We start from the raw sequence: 27,466 nt of genomic DNA, 5'->3' as shown, positions 1-27,466 counted from the left end.
TCTGTGAAGTTGGTGGTGGGGCAGCATAGAGACAGTGTGGTAACTAGAAAAAGATAAGGGTTTCAAGGACAGTTCCAAAAGTTAATACTAGTGGATTAGTTATACATATGTGTCAAAATTTTTGTATCTATTTTTTATCTGCAAAAGAGGCAAAAGTAACAATAAACTTGCCAATAGTTGCTAGAGAATTAAGAGGTTTTGCAGACAAAGGACCAGCATCATATTTGGTGCTTCATTTTTCTCAGTAAATGGTCACTGTTATTATCATGCAGGATTCATTTCACTTAGCACATTTATTCGATTTTTCCTTTTCACTCTTCACTGCCATGTGTTTAAGTTGTTATCTTTGTATAATGTATGGAAGTGGCATTTGGGGAAGAGATTAAACAGTAAATTATTATTAGAATTAAGTAATTCAACAATGTGTACTAAACTGTTAGGTGTCATGGTCATGTATGTGTGTAAATACAACATAGTCCAGTCTTGTCCCTTTATTAGCATATGTAGAGCTCAGGGGTCCCTAAGACTATTCTTACTTCTCATACCAACTAGAAGTTCAGGGTCCTCAAGACCATTCTCAAACTGGATAATTTACTACCAGAATTCACTGAACTCAGAAAACTCATGATTACAATCTATCACTGCAATAAAACTAAAGGATATATAGATTAAGATCAGCAGAGGGAAGAGGTACATAGAGCAGAGGCCAGGCAGCACCAAAGCTGAGGGGCATCCAGTTGACTTTCCCCTGTAGAGGATTGTACCTATTTCTCCCAGCAGTGGTGTGTGAAAATACACATGGAACACTGCCAACCTGGGAAGCTCACCTATGCCTTGGTGTCTGCAGTTTTTATTGAGGCCTGGTCATCTCCTCCCTTATGGCTAAACTTAGTCTCCAGTCCCTATGGAGGTTGAGTATATATCCCTTGTGGCCCAAGGCCGCACACCGCATATCACACAGTTAGCATAGATTATCAAGCTTGGCCCAAAGCCCCAGGTAAAAAAAAACACTCTCATCAGCCAGGATATTCCAAGGGTTTAGAGATTACCTCCCAGGAGCCCAGGGCAAAGGCCAAATCTCTCTTTGGCAAGGTTAATCCTTTACAAGACAATTTATAAACTAATTGAGGAGATAATATAGAAAAGCATAACATTTAAATAGCCATACATGATTTAACTAATAGTTCAGGTCAACAAGGAGTGTTAAAATGCTTACATATTTACATAATTAATAGTTCTTTCAAATCATGCTTACTATCTGTATTCTGAGAAACACTTGAATATATGAATTTGAGCTGAGAGACAAGAGAAAGAAGGTTTTATAGAAAAAACTCCTATTTAAACTGGACTTAAGAGAGGACTTGGACTTAAACTGGCTGAAAGAAAGGGGGAGGCACTTCTAGGAGTGGATAGAGGAAGACAAAATTTGGAGGCTGCTTCCTGAAGAGATGATAAGGATAAGGGAGTGAAGTAAGATAAGACTGGAAGGTAGTCCACCATTTTTCTAGGGCTATTGTAATGAATTACCACACACAGGTAGCTTAGAACAACAGAAAATTATCCTCTCCCAGTTCTAAAGAGCAGAAGAGCAAAGTCAAGGTCCATTCCTGGTGGGGATTCTGAGGGAGAATCTGTCCCACATCCCTGCCTAGCTCCAAAGAATGCCAGCAACTCCTGGCCTTCCTTGTCTTACAGCTGCCTCCCTTTGGGTGTGCATCACATCTCTTGGTCTCTACTTTCTCTTCTTTTTCTTTTTAGGGCTGCACCCACAGCACATGGAAGTTCCCTGGCTAAGGTCTGAACTGGAGTTGCAGCTGCTGGCCTGCAACAGCATGGCAATGAGGGATACAAGCTACATCTGTGATCTACACCACAGCTCATGGTAATGCTGGATACTTAACCCACTGAGCAAGCCAGGGATCTAATCCGTATCATCATGGATACTAGTCAGGTTCACTACTGCTGAGCCACAATGGGAACTCCTCTACTTTGTCTTCTTATAGGGACATCAATCATTGGAATGGAGCCCACTCCAATGTGGTAAGATCTATGACCTCATTTTAACTAATTAAATCTGCATTTAACTTCCAAATAAAGACTCACTCTGAGGTTCTAGGTAGACAGGAATTTTGGGGGAAACCATTCTATCCATTACAGGTAGACTGGGGAAAATGCTATCTAAGGCAGGTGAGAGCTTACAAAAACTGCTATAAAGGCATGAACAATACTTGAATATCTTTTAAATACAATTCACTAATCAAGGTCTTTCACACCTTTTCTTCTCTTTTCTTTTCTTTTCTCTTCTACTTATTAGGGCTGCATCTGAAGCATATGGAAGTTTCCAGGCTAGGGGTCGAATTGGAGCTACAGCTGCAGACTTACACCACAGCCACAGCAGTGCCAGATCTGAGCTGCATCTGTGATCTACCCCATAACTCACAGCAATGCCAAATCCTTAACCCACTGAGTAGGGTTAGGGATTGAAGCAACATCCTCATGGCTACTAGTCTGGTTTGTTTCTAAGCCACAACAGAAACTCCCTTTGACATCTTTTCAATTGCTTTTTTTCAAACACTAGAATGCCTTCTTTCAGAACTAAACACAATAGCCCTTAAGAGTAGAATATGTATGTGGTATAAGTGGAGTAAGGAGGTCTTCTATTTGATTTCAAAGAGACATAGAGAACAATTTGGTTAAAGCAGGGACATCTTAGCAATTCATGGGGCAAAATCTTTGACTAAGAAGGTTTGGTGCCAAATATTCAGGAGGAGAAGAAGAGCAGGAGTGGTGGAGAGGGCATGCAAGAAGACCTCTGTTCTATCTGAATGCTTTATTTTATTTTCCTTCTATTTCCAATGATAAAGAGAATTCTTCTCAAAGTTCAGTTTGCTAAACTATTGCATCACAAGCATCTGTGGTCTTTGTTGAAAAGGTGAATTCCTGGACCCTATTTCAGACCTACAGAATTCAAATGTCTGACAATCTCTCCAAGTGATTCTTAAACACAGTTAACATTTAAGAACCACTGCATTTGAGTTTGATTTGGATTTGAGGTGCATATATTTTTAGGAAGATAAAAGGGATACTATTCCACAGAACAGTTACACTAGAAAAATGAAGATCATGATTTTGGAGTGTGTGAGTTCCTGAGCCTCAAATGATTGGGGTGCAAGTCAAGTCCTGGCAGTATCCCATGTGAGGCAAAAGGTGGGCACAGAGTCTCTAGCTATCTAGACAGAAGAATAATAGGATGTGGTTTAGAGGATGAGACAAAAGAATAGATGTATCCAAGGAAATCTCTGCCTCAACAACAGCTTTATATAAAGGTAGGTTTGTGCCTAAAAAGAAATCATTTGTCATCTTCTCCTTCCTTCCAGCTTCCGGCATTTACATAATGGATATTAATGATGATGCTTCTGTAGGCTAATAATCTTGCCTTTTAGAAGAATTTTGAAAAAATATATATATTTATGTTGGGTATATACTCCACCAAATCTGAGATTGAGCCATGAAGAGATAGCATAGCATTCATGTTGCTTGTATTACCCTATAAACTTTGCTAGAATTTTGGAACTAACTTGTGTTATTTTGAGAATGTGTAACTTTTAGCTACTTAGCATTTTAAAATAATGGAAGTAGTTTTGAATCAATATTTGAAATCCATTATTTGAAAAAGACGTTGGTGTTGCCTTCTGGTACATAGAGTGGCTTCTGTAGGTTGGAACTAGAATTATTGTCATTTTCAGAATATTGCTGGCCAATGGAGAGAAAAAATAGAGTATTTGAACTTTATGAAGTTTTAGAAAAACCCAAAGAATTCTATTCTTGAGTCTCAAAAAGAACAATGATAACTGACTTGGAAAGATAAAATAGATTGCATAAAATAATATATTCAGCTTCATAATATTGTTAGATAATTGATCACATTTTAGAACCTCAGTGACTCCTTTTCCTATTCAACTGAATATTTTCTGTCATTCTACTTAAGTAATTGAATGCAAAACAAATGAGAAAGGCAACTTTGCAAAGCCCTCTCTTCATCATAAATTTATTACATTTACCTAATAAGAAAATCCTCTAACTCAACTGAGGATTTCAAAAGATTTCTTATTCTCAGGGAAAAGAAAAGAGAAAAACTTGATATATTTTTCTTTCTTAGAGAACTTATTACATTACCATTTGATTAATTTATATCCCTAATTTCTTCCCTAGAGCAAAAAACGGTCAGCTAAGACTGTATTTAAAAGATGGCATGTTTATTATTGTCATAATCAATACTTCTCCAGTATTGTAAAGCTCCTCAGTAAAACTGTCTGTGTTCCTTTTTCACATGTGATGATTCCTTCCCATTCTAGTTTTGAGCATTACTATGCCAAGCAAACTCAAGTTTTCACTAATAAAATCTATTCAAGTAGGGTCAGCACCCAGTGGATAGTTTACATCCATGATGAAGGCTTCACTCTCACAGGGAAATAACACATGCAGAAAGTCCACAGGTTGTGGAGTCACCAGGATGAGGTATGGGTTCAAATTCTAGATTTCCCACCTGCCTTGAGGAGTGGCCCTGAGTCAATAACTTCTCCAAGCTTCAGAGTCCTCACCTACATAATGCAGAATTATTGCTAAAACTCAGCAAGGCAATTAAACATCTGTAAATCAATCAATGTGATATACCTGCCACACTAAGATGAAGGATAAAAATCATATGATCATGTCAATAGATACAGAAAAGGAATTTGACAAATTCAATATCATTTATGATAAAGACTCTTGACAAAATGGGTATGGAGGGACTATAACTCAACATAATGAAATATACATATATATATATAAAACAAACTCACAGATAACATTATATTCATTGGTTATAAGACCAGGAACAAGACAAAAACACCCACTCTCACCACTTTTATTCAACATAGTATCGAAAGTCCTGGCCACAGCAATCAGGCAAGAAGGAATAAAAAGAATCCAAATCAGAAAGGAAGAAGTAAGACTATCACTATTTGCAGAAGTAAGACTATCACTATTTGCACTATTAGATGGCACTAAAAAATTATTAGAACTAATCAATGAATTTAGTAAAGTTTCAGGATACAAAACCAATATACAAAAATCTGTTGCATTTCTGTACACTAAAATGCACTATCAGAAAGAGAAATTAAGAAAAAAGTCCCATTTACAATTGTACAACAAAAGAATTTAAAAAAACTAGGATAAATTTAATTAAGGTGGTAAAACACCTGTATATTGAAAACAATAAGACACTGATGAAAGAAACTGAAGAAAACAGAAGTAAACAGAAAGATCTCATGCTCACAGATTAGAAAAACATTATTAAAATGACCATATTACTTAAAGCAATCTCACAGATAACATTATACTCATTGATTATAAGACCAGGAACAATCTACAGATTTAGTGCAATCCCTATGAAAATTCCAAAGGTGTTTTTCACAAAAGTAGAAGAAATAATCCTAAAATTTGTATGGAATCACAAGAGACCTCAGATAGCCAAAGAAATCTTGAGAAAGAAGAACAGAGCTGGAAGCATTGTGATCCCTTATTTCAAACTATATTACAAAACTACAGTAATTAAAACAGTATAGTATTAGCATAAAAACAGACATAGAAGAATGAAACAGAATAGAAAACCCAGAAAAGAAGCCTCACACATACATAGTCAATTTATGACAAAGGATCCAGGAATATACAATGGGGGAAAGGACAGACTGTTTAATAAATGGTGTTGGGAAAACTGGACATCCAAATGCAAAAGAATAAAACTAAACCACAGGAGTTCTCTAGCACCAGCAGTTTAAGGGTCCAGCATTGTCACTGCTATGGCATGGGTTCAATTTCTGGGCCAGGAATTGCCCAGGAACTTCTGTGTGCTATAGGTACAGCCAAAAAAGAAAAAGAGAAGAAAGAAAGAAAGAAAGAAAGAAAGAAAGAAAGAAAGAAAGAGGCAGGACCACTATGTTACAACATACACAAATATTAACTTAAAATGGACTAAGGACTTAAATTTAAGATGTAAAACCACAAAACTCCTAGAAGAAAACCTATGTGGTAAACTCTTCAATATCAGTATTGGTACTGATTTTTTTTTTTTATTTGACCCTAAAAGCAAAGATAATTGAGACTACATGAGACATAACAGCTTCTCCACAGTAAAGAAAACCATCAACAAAATGAGAAGCAACCTAAAGAATGGGAGAAAATATCTGTAAATCACATATATGATAGAGGATCAATATCCAAAACCCATAAAGAATTCACATGACTCAGTAGCAAAAAGCAAACAATCCATTTAAGAAATGGGCAGAGGATCTGAATAGACATTTTTTCAAAGAAGATATACAAATAGCCACAGGTATTAAAAAGGTTCTCAGCATCACTAATCATCAAGGAAGTGCAAATCAAAATCACAATGTGGTATCACCTCAAAATTGTTACAATGCCTACTATGAAAAAGACAAGAGATGACAGGTGTCGGCAGGGATGCTGAGAAAAGGAATATTTTTTCACTGTTAAGGGAAATTGGTGAAGGCACTATGGGAAACAATATGGAGGTTCCTCAAAATATTAAAAATGGAACTACTATATAATACAATATTTTCATTTCTGGGTATTTGTCTGAAAAAGATGAAAATACTATCTGCAAAATATATATGCACCTCCACATTTACTGCAGCATTAGCTACAGCAGTTAGGATGTGGAAACAACCTAAGTGTCTATCAGATGATGACTGGATAAAGAAAACCTGTGTGTGTGTGTGTGTGTGTGTGTGTGTGTGTGTGTGTGTGTGAATATTATTGAGTCATTAAAAAGAAGGAAATCTCGCCATTTGCTTCAACATGTGTAGACTTTGAGGGCATTATGCTAAGTGAAATAAGCCATATAGAGAAAGACAAATATTACATGGTATCACATGGTATCACTTTTATATGGATTCTAAAACAAGGATCAAAAAACCAAGCTCTTAGACACAGAAAAAAGACTGGTGGTTGCCAGAGGTGGAGGTTGAGGGTCGGTGAAATGGGTGGAGATTGTCAAATGGTACAAACTTCCAGTTAGATGGGAAATGAGTCCTGAAGGTGTAATGTACAGCATAGTGGCTATACTTAATAATACTCTATTGTATATTTGAAAGTTGCTAAGAGGGTAGATCTTAAAATTTCTTATTACAAGGGAAAAAACTTTATTTACGGTGACAGATATTAGCTGGTCTTACTGAGGTGATCATTTTGAAATACATACAGATATCAAATCATTATGTTGTCCACCTGAAAATAATATAATGTTATATATCAATTATATCTTAATAATAATAAAAAATTAACAAGGTATTTTCTGAAATATGCCTAATATATAATGGGACCTAATAAATATTTGTTCTTTCCTCTTTTCAATCCCTGAGCATCTCTCGCAAACTGAAAGACCAGCTGCCACAGTATTTTTGATAATAACGAATTGGCTGGAATTGGTTGGTGCCTATGCTGAGGGTAATGGGGGGCCCTTGGTGAAACTGCTTAATGAATCAGCATCAGCAATTAAGTGATAGGAAAAGAAATCATCGTCTGATCATTTGTGATTAAACATACAGACAGAAAAAACAATACCTAATATTTACGGAGGATAGGCACTTTTAGTTATTCAATTCCTATGTCAACCTTGTGAAATGATATCAGTAATCCTTTACAGAAAAGGAAACTGAGGGTCAGTAAGCTAATGTAACCTTCCTAAGGCTACATATAGTATGTACATAGCAGTAGGAACAATACGCTGATGTTTGATATAACTTTGTCTAACTCAGTGACTCACTCTGGGGAATATCAGTTAAGTTCTTCATGTCAAAGAATGGCAAGATCAAACACTCTGACTCATGAATCATCCTTCAGTCTATGGCAAGCACAAAAATCTAAAGAGATATAGACTTTATAATAGAGTAGTAACAACATCAACTTTATAGTCAGATAGCTATGGGTTTGAATCCTGGCTACTGCCACTTATCATTACCTATGTGTCATTGGAAAATTATTAAACTTCTTAAGCTTCACTTCCTAATCCAGAAATGAGGATAATAATGGCCCTACTTCATAGAGTTAAGAATTATCTGAAATAATGGCTGTAAAATACTTAATTCATTTCCTGGCATATAATTATGAATTTATTTTTAGTTGTAATAAGACACTGCAGTCTCAAAGTGTTTCACAAAGTTTGAATTAATAACTTCTTGCATCAGAATCCCTCAGGATCTTATTAAATGAGAAGGTTCCTGGGCCTCATGAATCAGAACACCTGGCCAGTGGGAATTTGCTTTTTAACAAGTGGCCCAGATATAGTTGAAATCAGCTACTGATGCTATCCATCATTCATTCACTCCTTTCCTGGTAACCATAGATGAATTTCCATCTAGGGGATTACACCTCCACCCCCACCCCCATTCTAGTTTTACTTCTCTGGTAGAACATCCAATCTGTCACTGGTACCTGACTGACATTCCCCTAGCTATAGAGACTATATACTAATTTGTCCTAATCAGAATTGATGTGATGTATTTAGGCTTTTCCTGTCAGATATGGTCCTGAACATATTTAGCTCTGAAAGTGCTGGCAGCTATTTTGTGGCCATGATGCAAGGTGGCTGTCTGAAAGTGGAGCCAGAGGAAGCTGAGCCAAAAGATGGAGGCAGAAGTCATATGCTGATGGTATCAGTCGAGCCTCTGATCTACCTACACCTAAAGCCAGACACACTCCTACACTTTTCATCTATAGAACCAATAGAACCTCTTTTTGATTAGAGTATTTTGGATTGTGTTTGTTTTGGTTACATGCTACTAAAACCTATAACAAATCAGATAATAAATATATGTGCAGTTCTTTTGTCAAATGCACATTAGCTAGGTCTTAATTCCACCCCTTGCACTTGAATTAGACCACATGTGGCCCTTCAGGACCCTTTTTGTCTAAGATGGAGCAAAGTAAGAAGCCTCCTAGATTTCTCTCCTTTAAATTGATACCAGGATCTTGGCCTTCTAGGGCATGCAAAATATGTCCAAGAATACACTGTCTAACTTTAATGCTCTGACTAAAACTTGGTTCTACTAGCTGGAGGTTACAAATTCAAGAATCTAAAGGGGCCAGACAAAAAAAAAAAAAATTAGGAAAATCAGGCTGGGGTTCCAAGGAAAGCATCAAGGCTGACCTGACATTCAATGGCCAGCCTCACTGTTAACAAGACAATGGGAAGTAGTGAGACTAAAGAATTCTTGTGCTCTAGCCTCCTTTAAAGGGAGCAGCTGCTGCTATTCAATTCCAGCCAAAAGCTGCCATGGGGGAAATGCAGTTCCAGGATTACCAGAGCAGTCAAGCATCCTGAATTATATATGACATCTCTGGAATTTTAAACTTTAACAACTAATTTAAATTTTTGAAACAGGCTGTACAGGCTGCCATGGTGAGGGCTAAACTATGTATATACCTGAGGCACCTCGTAATCTCCTTGGTGGACCTCCGAAGAGGTGGCTGAGGGGAGATTTTCACAAAGAGGAGACTGCCATCAGGCCCACCCAGGGACACATGGAAGAGAAGAAAGAGAAAAATCCATACCCAAAATGACAAGTAGAAGAGAAATGTCTTCACCTTATCTACCAACTAGCATGGTGACTGGCCTTTGGGCACCTTAAGAGTGCATGACACTCTTAACTCATATAAGACCTTCCTCCTCTCAGGAAGCCTTTATTTTATTTTGTTTGGTTTATTTATTTATTTTTCTCTCTAGATTTTTTTTTGATGAAACGAAACTATTAAATCTTATTAGCTGCTCAATTCTAAAGCACCATTGTTAGTAAGAAATGATTTAATAAATTTTCAGAATATGCATTGATTACAATACAGTTTACAATTCAAGAAACAATTTGACTATGAAAATAAAGTGCTGCTTGGAGTTGAGAAGATGAGTTATTGATTTCTCTTTCTTGGGTTTTTCTTCCAGTTTTATTGAGATATGATTGACATTTAGTACTGTATAAGTTTAAGTTTAACATAAATGTTTACCACAAGTTTATTGGACATCAATCATCTCATATAGATAAAAAATAGAAGAACAAGAAAAAATATTCTTTACTTGTGATGAGAACACTTAGGATTTACTCTTTTAACATTTTTCATATATAATATATAGCAGTGTTACATCCCTAGAGCTTATTTATCTTACAACTGGAAATTTTTACCTGTTGACCACAGGAAAGCTTTACTTGTTTATTTTTTTTATTTCAGAAATTAGGTTGTGTTGCTAACAGTCTTCATGTGCCCTTTTCTTACTTTTCTTTTTTTAAAGTTGATAGGAACTTCTGGTTTCTTTCTCTTTGGAAGACATGTTTAACCAAACATCTGGCCCCAAGCAAGTATTGAATTAACCTTGCAATCCTAAGGAGGAACAATGACTAAGGGTCCATTTGTTTAGCAAATTATGTTTATATATGCTTTCAACATTATCTCATCTAAATTGTATTAATCTCTTATTCAACACATATTCATTCCACTTTCAGATTTTCAGATACCTGAACATTGCACAAAGGATCACTGACATAAATTTTAGAAGTTGTCTTCTGATTCAATCCTTTGAGATTGGAAGGCCTATAACAATTGACAGTACATGGCCTTCTTCTCAACATTTGTAGGTGGGAGCAGGCTAAAATGAACATTCAACACAGCCAAGAGAGGAAAAGAAAGACTCTAAGATGGTTAATGTAAAACCTTTGGGATGTGAGGTGGTAGATGCCTCTTTTATGTCCATACTATTGAGGAAGTATAGAGATATGGCTCATGTGTGCCTGGCTCCCAGTCATCCATTCCCACCCTGGGTCCTATCTTAGTCTTCGCCATATACACAAAAGTATTCAGGGTCCTGAGTTATTGCCCTAATTTCTAATTTGTGGGCTATCGTTCTGGCACTATTTATCCCAGAGCAATCAGGAAAATTGGGAACTACTAGAGAGCTACTGTTTAGTTGATCAGAGAAAGTTCTTATTCCAGGGGTAAACATCTGCTATTTCCTTGACTGGCTAAAGAGGTACTTTGGGAGTCGGGGTGGGGCAGGGAATCAATGTAAATTGAAGGTGTAAGGAAGATGGGACTGGAACCATGACAAGAGTTTACTGGATTGCTGACCAAATGTATATGAAATCAAAAATTCCTGAGCAGGACATCTTCCAAACTAAATAAAGAGATGTTCTAATTCTCTACTTCAATGTGGGTAGTTTTGTCTTATTGAAGACATCTAGTTCATCTGAAAGGGTGTGGTGGACATTACTCATGAACCAGTATCTGATTCTTCTCTCATTCCTAGTACAAGAGAGACTGTAATTTCCAGGGCCTGGCAGTTAGGTAGGGTCACGTGCTCTGAGCAATGGAGCACAGTGTAGAAGGATTTTACGTACTTTCTTCTCTTCACAGAAGATCACACATCCCATATTATACAGGTCTGGTTGGTGGAGCAGCCATCGGCTTGGGATCTTGAGTGACCATACGGAAGATTACCCATACTCTCATATGGGCTCAAAAATGAATATGAAACAGGGACAAAGGATAATCTTCAGCTGTGTTAAGGCCATGGGATTTCAGAGTGAATTTTTATTGCAGCATAGCATAGTCTACCCTGACTAATAAAAAAGGATGTTGAGAAGGTAAGGGGATTGTCTTGTTTCTGGAGTGAGGAGAAAGAAATTAGAAGCAGGGAAGCAGCTAGTGGTAAACTCTTCTATCTTCCTTCTGTCTTTCTGCCTTCTTTTAATCCTTATTCTCCACACACGCACAATGCACTCATTCTGTCAATTTTCAGTTCTATATTCACACATATGCCAACTTTATAAAATGAAAATAACTGGAAAAACATGTGAAGTACACATCGTAGTGTTGTGCATAATTTAAACACTAAAAAATTTTATATATTCAAATGCATTCATGAAAGGAGACATTAACATGAAAGGCAGATGAAAAGTTGGTTTTTCATTCTTCTAGTTCCACTATTTTTTTCCAAACATTCCCTTGGTAGCATATACCTATCCTCTTCTCTTCCAAAGATATCCAGAGCCCTAAGAACTTTTTCCACACTCAAAAATACTGAATTAAACCCATTCACTCACTTAGTCTTTGATACACCTCTTATTCATGGTAGATGTCCTATCGGTATCTACCTGATAGGATCTCCCAGGTTAGAGGGAAAGCTAATCTGCAAATAAATCCTTGATGTGAAGTATGTTGCACAGACATCTGCACAATAGCGGGGATTAGTAGAATCAAGCACATATGTTAGTGGTGGTGAGATGCCGAGAAAAGATTTACTGAGAAGGATGTGGTGACTTCTATTCTTTAAAAGGTTATTCAGGTGACATTATAGTGGATGGTTGAAAAAAGGGTGAGACAGGAGGCAGATAACCAAATTAGCTAGAAGGCAACAGAGTCATAATTTAGAACAGTTAGCAAGGTGGGGTGTTGGTGGAGAAAGAGCACTGTGGCAGACACATTAGGAGGTAGACACTATTTTGGATTTGAGGAATGAAGAAGAGAGAGGAGTCTAGGAATATTCTAGACTAAGGGTCAGCAGGCTTTTTTCTGTAACAGGCCAGCCAGTAAATATTTTAGACTCTGTGAGTCACATACAGTCTCTGCTGTATAGTTTTTGCTTTTTATAATCTTTTAAAAATGTAAAAGCCATTCTCAGTTTGAGGCATGGATTTGGCTCAGAGGCTACACTTTGTGCCAACCCATGTTCCAGATTAAGATATTTCCCTTGGGTTAGATAAGAAGAAAGTTCAGCCTGCAAAGAAAACAGAAAAGTACTGACTGATACTATGAAATCAATTCACTCTTGTATCACAAATAGAAAAGCTCTATTTCAATAAGACTGAAATATTGGCATATTGATCAAATTGTCCCTTATTAAAAAATCTGTTTTTACAGCATGTTGTTCTAGAAAATAAAGCTTTGATTCATTACCCCCATTTTAGTGTTTTTATTCTGAATGCTATATGCCCAGGACATGCTTTTGTGTTGCACTTGTCAGTTTTTGGTTATAATGTCCTAAATACTTGATTTTAAGAATATAGGTTTCTTATTACAAAGCCATAACCCCTTGTATAGCAGATGTTTTGGCTTGATGTAAATCAGGTGCTCAATACATGTTACTTGAGTCAATTAATCATAATGATAATGATAAACTAGCCATTGAAAAGTAAATTTCTGTTCACTTAGAAAGCAATCACCAGGTTCAGAAAGATTAAAAATTTCAACCTGGGAAGTATAGAAAGCAGTTAGAAAGGATATTTTTCAATGCACTTTGCATTTTTTACATTTGGATTAAAAGATGAGGATCAAGGAACATTTCTATTATATCCTAAATAGAATTTCTGGGCCTTCAAGTATAGAAAATTGCTCCTTTTGTTTCTAATTATGATGTATTAAAATGCATACACGTGTACATGTACAATTAATTCCTGATTATCTGAAGGTGAATTAACTGGTTTATGGAGTAATGGGTTTGTGGATTAGCTCTGTTCAGATGGAGGTGTTTAAAGTGCAGCAGGGATTTGGGATTAGGTTACTTTGCCTACAGGGCATGTAATCAAGCCCTGGGTCATTAGCCCTGATTATCAGCTCCACGGTGGTTGGGGGACAGGATTCCAGGTCTGGAGTCCTGCAATCTGGCTCACATGATCCACTCTATTAACAGCTCTACCCAAAGTCTGGCTCCTCAGTTCCTGCATCTGGGAGAGCTGTTCTTCAACTCCAATTGCATGTTACCTAATTGTTCAGCCTCCCTGAGAAATGAGATCTTCCCAGATCCCTGCTGTGGTTTATTCAGTGTTAGATTGATCTGCAAATCAGCTTACCTGCTTCTAGGTAATGAAGAGTTGATTGTGGTTTTATTTGAACTGTGTGTGGTTTGGGGTTATCCATAATCTACTTTATTATCACCCATTCTCCAAAATTATCTCTCATAATCAAGTATTGACTGTAGTTATATATTATCCTCCAACTTTTTCAAAAAATTTAAAATTTTGCAGCAATCTAACAAATTATGTTTTATCTTCCAAAATTCATTACATTTCAGAGATCCTATGATACAGTCCTATTTGTTTTCAGAGTGATACTCTTGTGACCTGCACAATTGTCCGATTTACAAGTTTGTTTTTTGATATTCAACTCTGAAACTTGGGCTGGAATCGATGTCTTAATTTAGGGAATGGCTTCCAATGGTAAGAGTTACCCTAATATTAGTATACCAATTAGTATACCAATTCTTTACTTTGAAATGTGTTTACTTAATAACATTATCCGTATCTTTTAGTTTTTTACTGCATTCATTGTCAGAAATAACAAGGCAGGACAAGTAAAAGAGCTTAAGGGAAAAAAATCATCAAATAAATGTTTATATTACTATAAACTGAAATCCAGAGAGTGCTTTATCATTCAATACAGAAGAAGAAGAATGAACAGGATGGCTTAGTGAGAATATATTGGAAAGACAGAGGAAAAAAGAAGAAGCAATTTAGGGATCTAAGCATTGAGCAAAAGTAAGTGAAAGGAGAAAGTGAAATAAGACCCATAGCTCTTGCTGGCTTTGTTCCAAGCTGTATGCCTCTTTTTTCAATATTTTATATAATGGAAATAGGAACAATATTGACATTTGCAGGAAGGCTAGAGGCGGAGCACACAGAGTCACACACAATCTTAATACGTTTCTGATTTAAAACTGTGGGTATGAAGGCAGAGTAAGCTTTGATCGTCTAGGTATTTCCATGAATTACACTTTCATAGTTTCTCCTTAAACCTCAGTTAGACAATTCAGGTAAACCTGGTGAATGTATTTACCTAGTTAGTTGTCACAGGTGTCACTTTGCATGTATGATGACATATCTGGTACCATGTTAGTAAAACTAGCTTGGTGAGTCTAGTTCACCTTTGGAATTCCTCTAGCTTCTTGTTCAGTGCTAAACATTTTGTTTTCCCCCTCAATTCCTTAAATTTAAATATTTAAGCAGTATAATGAGATGAAAGTGACTTAAATAGGGTATAATCAATAACTGTACTTCCTGCCTCCTCCGCTGCTTTCTTCCCTTTTCTAATGCTTTGTACTTTCAGACTTCATCTTGGACACCCAAAGCTCCAAAGTTTTTATTCTGCGGGATCTAGGAAGCTCGCCACATTCAAGGCCCCTACCTCTCCTCCTCAACCTCAAAACCTGCACATCCCTTGGGATCATTAAAGCTTTTCAGACATTCCACTTCTCAACCTCCTAGTCATAGCTATCTCCTTGCACTTGGGTAAGTTCACATGGTTCAATTTGGGAGACGAATAAAAAATATTCTTCTAGACCAAGGTCTTAAATTAGTATCACAAGACTCTCTAGAATGCTTTTTTCCTGGGCTCTAGGGACCAGAAACTTTGAGATAGTGGCTACTCTGCTAGCCTGAGTCCCAAGTGAAGAGATGTGGAGCAGAGCCCCAGATCACCTGAAAAGGGCATATAAGTGACAATGAAATATCAAGCATTGTTTTCAGAAGCCAACAAGTTTCAGGGATATTTTTCTGTAGCATAACCTACCTTATAATCTGACTAATACACCATCCAATACTCCTCTGCCATCATCAATATACATGAAAATATAGACCTCATTAAGGGCAGAGATTTTATCCATGTTGTGATGTTCTATTGTGTACCTTCAGTGCCTAGAACATAGCCAATAATCCCTCAATGAGTATTGTTTATTCTAAAAATAAATGAAAGACTTTAGTTTTTGTTATAGTGACAATAGGTTGTAATCAGGGAAAACAAATGTGGTTACTCATGCAAATGGGTCACAGCTCTGTTAGCTATTCAAGTCATTGGATTTTGTTTCCAATATTACTTAATGATGACTGCAGATACATTGTAAGGCTGGCATATGAGATGATTTTGGAAAGATCTAAAATTCTTCAGAAAATGTCATTTGGGCAGCCCCCTGACCAGCCTCATAATAGAAAGGCTCAAAATATGCTTAAGACTAGATATGAGTTACTGAGGAGGCAAATGGTACAAATGAGAGAAAGAAAGAACTAGATTGAGTCCTGACAGTTGTGTTAAGTAAGGTCTAGCTGATAAACTTATCATTCTATATATAATTATCAGTCTTGTAACAACTTAATTATAACCTAGTTAGTTGAATTTCAGGAGAGATTTAAGCTATAAAATTATTAAGGCCATTTCATTTTTTTAACCAAAAAGATAATCTTAAGAGTTTTAAGCAAATAGAAAATATTCATTTATTTTGTCATACAAAATTTACTCTTTCAAAACACTTTCTGAGATGCCTGCAAACAAGATTTTCTATAATAGATATACTGCTGTGTGATTAAAGTCCCTCTACACTAAAAGCAATTACAATAAAATTACAATAAAAGTATGAACATCTTTTGCCAAGAGCCTTGTTGGGCACTTCATGGCAGGCTGATATTGGAAGAGGGAAGCTAGAAATACATGAACACATTTCTCAGAAACCTAATCAGGCTGTAAGAGCCAGACTTTAAGAGTTGCCCAATTACAACATATAAAGGTCATGCCAAATGAGCTCTAACTGGGCCATCTGCAGTAGGTGAAGGCAGCATTAGTATAAGGGGGGATCATTAATACTCAGGCAAGTGAGTGAAAGTGTTGGAGTCCTAACTGGTATCTAGATCTGTATATAAATGGCAACTATCTAACAGTGTATAGATTCTTGGTACACAAAATAGAAATGGAGGCCACAAAGAAGAGTGGGGAACTTGGGCCTTGTAAAGCATTTGGTATGGAACCAAAATTCAAGTGAAGCACCAAGCAAAAAGCTGATAATGACAGTAAGGAAGTAAAAATAAGTAGACATGGACAAAATCCTAGGGGAAAGTTGCATTAAATGATTTATTCACAAGCATTTATTTTCTTACCAGTGAAAAGATAAAAATGGTGAGAGGTGGGGTGGGGGAATTGGTGGCAGATAGTGAGTAGAAGAGTTTTCTTTTCTGACAGTGATAATTTCCTGTGACTACTGTGGAAGTTATCAGGTCTTAAAATTGTCTTAAATTTTAATTTTCAGTATTACCAGTTTCCTTTGTTCTTAAAATTTGGCCTCTTCATAAACTGGCAAAAACAAAGAGATCTTAGATATTGTAAATATTTGACCATTTATTACAAGATAATACAAAGTATTTAAAATCAAATTATCATAATTAGTTATATCTTTATAACTAAAAATTATTAGAAGGGCAATGTATTTAATTTATAAAGCTATAATTTATTAAAATGTATTCTATCATGCTTTTAAGCCAAATGTGGTAAATTTGTAAGTAAATAAGTTATTCATGATACATTTAAATGTTTGTGAAAAGCTATGCCTTTTCAAATTTACTGTAAGCAATAAAATGTTTAGGCTTGACCCACTAATCTCTTTTCATCTTCATCTTGGGCAATATCATTGCCATTCATGAATTTTACTCTCTAGTATTTAAACTAGATGACACAGGACAAAATTTTGAATACAGTTGGAGGCTATAGTCTCCGACTGCCTGGAGCTTTAATCCTTACTCCTGTGTGATCCAATTAACTTACTAACTGTGATACTTATGCCTGATCTATATCTGAAAAAATTGACTGTAATAATTTATGCCTTATAAGGTCATTCTGGCTATTAATTGGAGTTACAAATGTAAAGTTCTTGACCTCATTAAATGATCTGTAAATAGTAGGTATTATTTACTGTCTACACGAAAAAGCATCAGACCTGTACATAACTGCCTGTTGGTAAAGTCCATGGGGATGTTACGGATGCATGGTCATGTTGCGAGACATGTTTTTATAATATTTTCTTAGCTTCTTTGCTGAAAACTCCATCTTGTCCTTCCTTACTTTGTCCCGTCTTCCTGCTTGAGAAACAGTCTCAGTGATGGTAAATGACTGAAGCTTAAGAACAAAGACCTAAGGGCATGGGTTAGCTGAATGTGGATATAACACAATGGTCTAGGGCACCGGACCTGTGTAGAATGGCACGCCATTTGCACAAGCATGATATGTCCTCTAAAGAATAAGAGAAAGAGGAACCTCATGACCAAGTGGTTTATGAGTGGTCGTTAACAGAATATGCATTAGAAAAGAGAACCAAGGTGCAAACCTAGGCACCCAGGGTTGCCACAACTAAGCATGCCTTTTGCAGGAGCACAGTGAGGATTCTCTGAAATGCTATGCATAGGTAGCTAACTCAAATGCTAACGATTCTTAAATGCCTAAAGTTTAGAGTAAAAAGTTTAACCATTTACCAGCTAAGTGACTTTTAAAATAATAAAAAAAACCCTATATCCTGCACCTACAACCCCCTTTTCGCTTGACGTAATCCTCAAGAGCACAATACAAGCAGTGTGGTTTCTTGAGGCAGGGCTCTTGCTTGTTGGTCCCTGAGACCTTGAGTCCCCTGGTTCCTACCTTTACTTAAGATAAATGTCTTTGTGTCTTGTTTTATGTTAACTTTTTTCCTTAAGTGCCATAGCACCCATTCTTCAGCCCCATCCTGCTGAGCTGGTCTCGGCTTGGTCAAGCTCTTCCAAAATAAAAGCTACCATCTTTATCTCTACATTGATTTTCTCTCTGAATCTCTGCCTAATTGCTTTGAATCTTATCTCCGGGATCTAACCAATTATTCAGACCTACTGATTTTACTTCCTGTGTATCTACCACTGCCTTAGGCGAGCCCCTCCTCTTTAGTTAGTCTCTTGGTCAGTCACTAAACTGTTGTGTCAACCCCCATTTTGTATCTTTTCCTCTATTCTGCCCCTACTCCCCTCCTCCCACACCTTATATCCATCCTCCATAAAGCAGTCAGAGTAACCCATCTAAAATATAAACCTAACTGAGTGACTCCCTTAGAAACTCCCAAAGGCTAACAGAAATATTCTGAGCTCATAGAATGACTTAAAAGCCTTAGGTCTCAGGTGGTGTTCTACTACTGGTTATTCTCATTTGGGGTATCCAAGCTTTCCTTTTGTTATTTCTTTTTCCTCTAAGAAGGTGTCTTTACTTCCCAAGTTAGGTTAAACACTGCACGATTTGCTCAAATAGAATCTGTGCTTACCTCTCATTGACCTTCTCTATCATATCAAATCATTCTTGGGACAGTCTTCTCCACCAGACTACAATTCCCTCAATTGCTGTAATTAAGGCTTGCTCATCTTTGTGCCATAAAGGCCTGGCTTATAGCAGATTCTTAATGTTTCATGGAACTGTTGAACTTCATTTTAATTTTCCCAATATTTCTTACCTCCCCTATACCTCAAGGAAAAAGAAAGAAAAGCAGCTTCTTTTCCTCTTAAAGTTGCCACATGTCTGGAACTGCTAGAACTCTATTTCCATCATTTTTCAGCCTGGCTTTTATTTCAGGAATTGAGATAAAAAACATACAAGTGCCCCATAATGCAAATGTTTTTATGAAATCTGTAGAACATTCTGAAGATGCAGGACCAAGGTTATAAAGAGCTGAGTAAGCTTAGGGGATTTGGATTTTCCTGGCCAAAAAAATGAACCAACCAATCAACCAACCAACAAAACAAACAGGCGTGGAGAAGAGCAAAACGTGGTCCTCTCCAAGGCTGTTACCAATTCAGACCACCTCTAGAGTTGGGATGCCAATATGGCAGTCATCAGCCACACATGATTATGGACCACTTGAAATGTGACTAGTACTGAAATGAGGTGGGCTTTTACTGTAAATTACATACCATACTCCAAGGACTTTGTACAAACATAAATAATGTAAAATATGTCATTAATAATATTTATTCATGTTTAAATGACAATATTGTGGATAAATATATGATTAGAAGTAATTTTACCTATTTATTTTTAATATTTTTAATATAGCTACTAGAAAATTTTAAATTATATATGTAGTTCACATTATACTTCTATTGAATAGTACCAGAGGATGGAATAACACCTTATAATTACTTATTTTTTCCTTCATTTGGAACCCCTGAGATGCTTCTTTGGGGAATATCATATCCCATTTAGTCAGGGGCATTGCAGAACCAACTTGTATACTCAGGAGTTCCTAGGGTCAGTTATAAATAAAAACAGAGCCTCCTCATCCCCCAGAAGTCAGATGTAAGTCTAACTTCCTCTAACTCTACTCTTAGGATGACCTGGGACTCAGTTGAATCAGTCACATGGTCTCCATGGTTGAGTCACTTCCAATGTGGCATAAACAATGGTTGAGTACCTACCTACTGAATGTCTGCTAAACCAGCATGCAGCTAATTGGCCATATGCATGGACTCTTACAGCTCCCTTTGGGTCACTAACAGTCCTGGTTCTTGTGTGAATAACTGCTCACCTCTCCAAGGTGAATTAACTCTTTCAGAGCACTAGGGCACCATTTAGCACACTGAAAAAAGTGATTTCTTTGATGGCTCCCTAAGGACACAGTGGAATGCAGAGAGGAAGCACATAAATTCCAAGCCCACATAGAAAGCCTGCAAAGCCAATTAGGATAGCAAGACAAATTAAATGGAAGTGTGCTCTTTCCAGTTGAGATATAAAGTCAGTTTATATGAACAAGATGTAATTGTCTAAGTGGGAATCAGTCTAAGAAAATGAAAAGGATTTTGGAAGAAAAAAGTAAAGCTTGGCCAAGACCTCAGTTCTATACAAAAGCATACTGTATACTTTAGCCATTAAAAAATTACAGACAGGAGTTCCTGCTGTGGCACAGCAGGTTAGGGATCCAGGGTTGTCTCTGCAGTGGCTTGGGTCGCTGCTGAGATGCAGGTTTGATCCCAGCCCAGCACAGTGGGTTAAGGATCCAGCATTACTGCAGTTGTGGCATAGGTCACAGCTGTGGCTTGAAATCAATCCCTGGCCTGGGAATTTCCATATGCTGTGGGAGCAGCCAAAAAAAAAAAAAAAAAAAAAAAGACATATCTTGTTTTATTGTGTTTTGTAGACAGTGGGTTTATTTGTTTGTGTTAATAAATTGAAGGTTTGTGACAACTCTAAATAGACAAAGTCTACCAGTGCCATTTTTCCAATAGAACCTGTTCACTTCATGTCTCCATGTCACACTTTGGTAACTCTTACAAACTTCAAACTTGAAATTTCATTATTATCATCTTTGTTATGGTGATCTGTTATTAGTGATCTTTAATGTTACTACTATAAAAGTTTTGGGGCACCACAAATGTTGCCCATATAAGATGGCAAATTTTGTTGATAAATGTTGTAGTGTTCTGACTGTTCCACCAATTGGCCATGCCCCTGTCTCTCACTTTCCTCAGGGATCCTTACTCTCTGAGACAAAACAACAATGAAATTATGCAATTAACAACCTTACAATGGCCTCTAAATGTTCAAGTAAAAGTAAGAGTTGCACATGTGTCTCTCACTTTAAAACAAAAGCAAGAAATATTTGAACTTAGCGAGGAAGGTATATTGAAAACCTAGATAGGCTGAAAGCTAGACCTCTTGTGCCAAATAGTTAGCCAAGTTGTGAATGCAAAGAAAAAGTTCTGAAAGGAAATTAAATGTGCTACTCCAGTGACCACACAAATAATAAGAAAGTGAAACAGGCTTATTGGTGATATGGAGAAAGTTCTAGTAGTTTGGATAGAAGACCAAATCATTCAGCATATTTCTTTAACCCAAAGCCTAATCCAGAGCAAGGCCCAAACTCTCTTCAATTCTATGAAGGCTGAGGAGGTTAGGAAGGTGCAGAAGAAGGTTGAAGCTAGTCCATGAGATTTAAGGAAAGAAGCCATCTCCATAAAATAAAAATGCAAGGTGAAGCAGCAAGTGCTGATGTAGAAGCTATAATAAGTTATCCAGAAGATCTAGCTAAGATAATTAATGACACTAAACAATAGATTTTCAATGTTGATAAAGATGTCAACTAGGCCTTTCATAGTTAGAGAGGAGAAGCTAATGTCTGACTTCAAAGTTTCAAAGGACATGCTGACTTTCTTTTTAGGGGTAACTTGAAGCTAATGCTCATTTACCACTGGGAAAATCCTACGGCCCTTCAGAATTATGCCAAATCTACTCTGCCAGTGCTCTATAAATAGAACTGTAAAGCCTAGATGACAGCACATCTGTTTACAACATGGTTTAATGAATATTTTAAGCCCACCACTGAGACTTACTGCTCAAAAACATTTCTTTCAGAATATTACTGCTCATCAGTGATGTACCTGGTCATCTCCGAGCTCTGATGGGATGTGCAAGATTACTGTTATTTTCATGCCTGGTAACACAACATCCATTCCACAGTCCATGGATTAAAGAGTAATTTTCAATTTTATTTTATTCTTTAAGAAATATGTTTTGTAAGGATATAGCTGCCAGAGATTGTGATTCCTCTGATGGGTCTGAGCAAAGTAAATTGAAAACCTTCCAGAATGGATTCACCATTCTAGATGTCATTAAGAACATTTAGTTTATTTATTTGTTTTTTATTGCCTTTTTTGCTTTTTAGGGCCACACTTGCAGCATATGGAAGTTCCCAGGCTAGGGGTCGAAACTGAGTTACAGCTGCTGGCCTGCACCATAGCCACAGCAACGTGGGATCTGAGCCACATTGGCAAATTATACCACAGCTCATGGCAATGCCAGATCACAGACCCACTGAACGAGGCCAGGGATCAAACCCACATCCCCATGGATACTAGTCGGATTTGTTTCCGCTGAGCCACAATGGGAACTCCCACATTAAGAACATTTATGATTCATGAGAAGAAGTCCAATCTCAACATTTACAGGAGTTTTAAAGAAGCTGATTCCAACCTTCATGGAGTTCAATTTGAGGAGTTCAAAGCTTCAGTGGGAATAGCAGAGAGAACTAGAATTAGAAGTGCTGAAGATGTGACTGAATTGCTACAATCTCACATTAAAATTTTGAATGATACTTTAATTTAAAACATATATTGAATTGTTAAAAAAAAACTGAACAAACAAAGTTGCTAATTATGGATAAGTGAATAAACTGGTTTCTTGAGATAGAATTTACTCTTGGTAAAGAGGTTGTGAAGATGTTGAAATGACAACAAAGGATTTATAATATTACATAAAACTTAGTTGATAAAGTAGTGGCAGAGTTTGTGAGGATTTATTCCAGTTTAGAAAGTTTTATTGTGGGTAAAATGCCATCAAACACCATTACATGCTTACAGAGAAACTGTTTGTAAAAGGAAGAGTCAATTGATGTGGCAAACTTCACTGTTTAAGAATTGGCCACAGCTACCTCTACCCTCAGGAAATGTCAGTCACCCTGATCAGTCAGCATCCACCAACACTGAGGCAAACCCCCCACCAACAAAAAGATTACAACTTTCTGAGGGTTCAGATGATGCTTCGAGTTCTTTAAAAACATTCTTTAAAAAAGAATTTTCTATCATAAAGTAGTTTGAATGAAGATATGTACATATGTCTTTTAGACAGATGTTATTATCCACTTGGACAGCATAGTGTAAACATAACTTCAAAAAATTATTTTTATTTTTTAAAATTTTTATTGAGTACAAAGTTGTGTTAATTTCAGGTGTACAGCAAAATAAATCATTTGTACACAAACATTATATCCATTCTTTTCAAGTTCTTTTCCCATATAGGTTCTTGTACAGTATCGAGAACATTTCCCTGTGCTCTACACACCTTTTATATGTGCCAGGAAACCAAACATTTATGTGAGTTCCTTTATTTCAATATTCACTTGTTGTGGTTTGAAACCAAATTCACAATATCTCTGAAGTATGCCTGGATAATTTGAGGTGTTGGAAGTTTTCTGTATTTCGCTCATCTTACTGTAACCATTTCGTTGAATTTTTGAGTATTAAAATGGGAATCAGGAAATCTGACTTCAAGCCATAGTGCTAACTATTGTCATGTGACCTTGGACAGGTTATTTTTTCTCAGTGGGCCTATTTCCTAACATTATTAGATTACGTTAGGGACTGTGTTAGGGGTGGGATGTTTTTTGATGAGATTTGGTGAAAGGATTTAGGGATGTCCAAATCCCAACCAGAGCACAGCCAATTGGAAGAAATAGATACAAGTGAGGAATGCTAGCCCATGGAAACAGATTATCACTTTACTGTTTGCTGGTCTCCTGCCCACCCCAAAGTCAAAGTAATGCTCTAGTAAACTGGACTGGAGCACATATCCCAAAGGCCTTTATTCTACCTATGCTTAAAGCCCTGAAACAGGATTTCATCACACTTTGATTGGATGCAGAAAGGACTGAAGAACCTCTAGGTCCATCCATGCTGCTACAAATGGCATTATTTCATTCTTTTTATAGATGAATAATATTCCATTGTGTGTATGTATGTGTGTGTGTATACTATATTTATATAAATCTAGAGATTATCATACTAAGTGAAGTAAGTTAGGCAAAGAAAGACAAATATCATATGATATCACATATGTGGAAACAAAAAAAATGACATAAATGAACTAATTTAAAAAACAAAAATAGACTCACAGACGTAGGAAAAAAACTTATGGCTGCCAAAGGGGAAAATGAGGGGAAGATTAAATTTGGATTTTGGGGTTTAACAGACAGAGATCACTGTACATAAACTACATAAACAACAAGGACCTACTGTAGAGCACAGGGAACTATATTATCTTGTAAAAATTATAATGGAAAAGAATCTGAACAAAGAACGTGTGTGTGTGTGTGTGTGTAAATGAATCACTTCTATATTCCTGAAACATTTTAATTTTTTATTGACTATATTATATGTCAAAAAAATTAAAATTAAAAATAAGCAGAAAAAAAGAAAGGACTAAAGAAAAGAGTGCAGGTAATAGTTCTGTTTCAAGAAAATAGGTTCTGGGTCAGCCCCTTCCTTATGCTACAAAGAGAACCCAGTGCATAGTATTCCATTTCCCCATTCCCCACTGATAAAGATGGCCTCAGTGGACTCCTCAACTCTGACCCATTAGGTCTCTTTCTAGAAGAGGAGGAGGAAGGGGTGCAAGGCTTCCTCAAGGAGGAAAGGGATGAAGAGTTTTCCTTCTTTGGCAAACTCCTCCTGCTTCTACACCTTCTATTGTTTCATTTTACCATCTCAATGGAAGTCAGGACTTGAGGTTGACAAGATTGCTTAGGCAGGCTTCTACTTTGCATCTCTAAGGGCAAAAACATACTTTTTTCTGTTGATTACTTACTTGGCTACCTAGATGTTCTTTGGCATCTTTTGAGAAAGTTTATTAGAGACCCCAATGTTGATAATTTAGATTAATAGCTCCTTTGACGATCAAGGAATAATAATGATATTAATCACCATCGTTCATATAGTGCTTATTATGTGTCAGGTGCTGTTCTAAATGGCATGATCTGTCAATGCATTTAATTTTTACAACAAGAATAGAAAGTGTTCTTTAATAATTGGCACTCCTATTTTACTGATATGAAAACTGAGGTACAGAGAGGTGAAGCAATTTGTTCCATGTGTCATGGCTAATAGGTGGCAGAGCAAGGATTTGAACCCAGGAAAGGCACTTAGAGCCATCAGGTTATACTGTGGTTCAATGTCAGTTTTATTTCTTAGATTGCATGTTTCAACCATTTAATAATTTCTGTTTGTAGAAAAAGCAGATTTAAAAGTTTGAAATCCCATTTTTATATTAATTCATATAAAGTGATTCTAGCTGTATATAAACTACTTATACACAAGTGAACAGTGATTATGAAAGTGCTATAACTAAGAACACATAGAAACATTTATGTTTGTTGTAGCTAATGTTTTAATTGCATAATAAAATTTTGCTAATACACTGTAATTATAAAACATCAGAAAGTTTCTATTTTATGCAAAAATGTAATATTGTGGAGTTCTAATAATGTGGTGACTCCACTCTCATCACCTTTTTATTCAGATAGGTGAAGGTGTAGCATGCAGTTCAAACTCTTAATCAGAATTAGGCATAATTTTGAAACATAAGCATGTACCTCATTGACCTATGTCATCATCTTGCCAGTCCTTAATTTACAAAATTTAGGAACTTACAATGAGCATTACTGTTGTTGAGGTAGTAAGTTAATATGATTTGTGAAAAAAATCATCCCTTAGATGTCTAGCTGTGGAGGAGGGTGTGGACACACCTCAGGGACTAGTCTTGCTAAAGGATTTTCATTGATTGTACCTCTTAAGGGAGAAATTCTGAGGCCCTTACATCAGTCAGTGTGCAGCTTGGCACACAAAAGGGCAGCAGCTGGAGTCCCAAGTGTTCTAAATAATACAGAAGGTAACTACCTCATCAGGGGTTTAAAATCCTCTAATGCTTATTTTAATTTTTCTTTACAAACACCTACCTAATAAAAACCCTCCATTTTCATCACAATTACACGCAAAGAGCTTGTGATTTGGATTCTGAAATCAGAACCTAGCTCTCTTCAACCACTTGATTTTACAAACACTGAACATTGTTTCCACCTTCTCTGACTTGAAAGATTATCCAGAGTAGGAGTAGAAATGTAAGGCCTGTGCTGGTTATGTTTTTTCCTAATGGTTTTGGGAAAATATCTGCAGCTTCCTTTCTCCTATGTGATTAGATTACATGGTATTTTTGTCATCTGGGTTGAATATGCATTTTAGGTGTAGAAATAGGTATCCTGACATAAGCAAAAATCTCATTTTTAAATGCCACATTTTTCTTATTATCTATTTGATATTTTTGTTATTCCTGGGTCTCCATTTTTAGTTTTACTTTTTCCTTTCTTGTCTCACATTTTTTCTCTCTTTAAAATCTTATCTCAGCCTTTCTCCCCTGTTTTCCCTTATTTCTACACTTCATCACCTCAGAGGAATACAATATGTGGTGAAAGGTTGAGAGGACTGCGGAGTGGTACGAGAGATCATCACTGCTGGACAGAGGGAGGTAGCAATATTCTTTAATTTTCACTGCCTTGAGGAAGCAGTTGGGCTTTACCTGCTCCTCCTGACTGCTGAAATGCTGCCCAACCAAAAGCAATCCAGGCTGCAAAAACTGCAGCTAAAACTGCCACACCTGCACTGTTTCCTAACTGAAGATATTTCATAAATACAACAATATAAATGAAGTTCTCAGCATGTGGTAGGTGCAAAATAAATGCTTGCTGAATTGTCATTTACTGCAGATCTCCACGGCAGCAAATAGGGCTTATTTCATAGGCTTGGACTTATATTCTAATGGTAGGGATTAAATTTTCCCCTTTATCCCCAGGTCTGTGTGCAGATTTCTCTAATGGAGTATTTAAGGAATCACTGCACATGATTGGATTTGCAACACTAGGAACTTGGTTCACATTTACTTGTAATTACAGACTATTACTCTCAAGGCACAGGAAGTTACATAAGGCTAAGAATAATTATTATACACAATAGAACCAAGAGAAGACACAGGTTATTGAACATGTTCTGTTTTT

Source organism: Sus scrofa, chromosome 15, assembly GCF_054392235.1.
Source record: "Sus scrofa isolate SSC_HxYL_T2T_F1_AM1 chromosome 15, Sscrofa_HxYL_maternal_Yorkshire_Landrace_v2.0, whole genome shotgun sequence".
In the NCBI taxonomy this organism is placed as follows: Eukaryota; Metazoa; Chordata; class Mammalia; order Artiodactyla; family Suidae; genus Sus; species Sus scrofa.
This window is presented reverse-complemented; position numbering follows the sequence as displayed.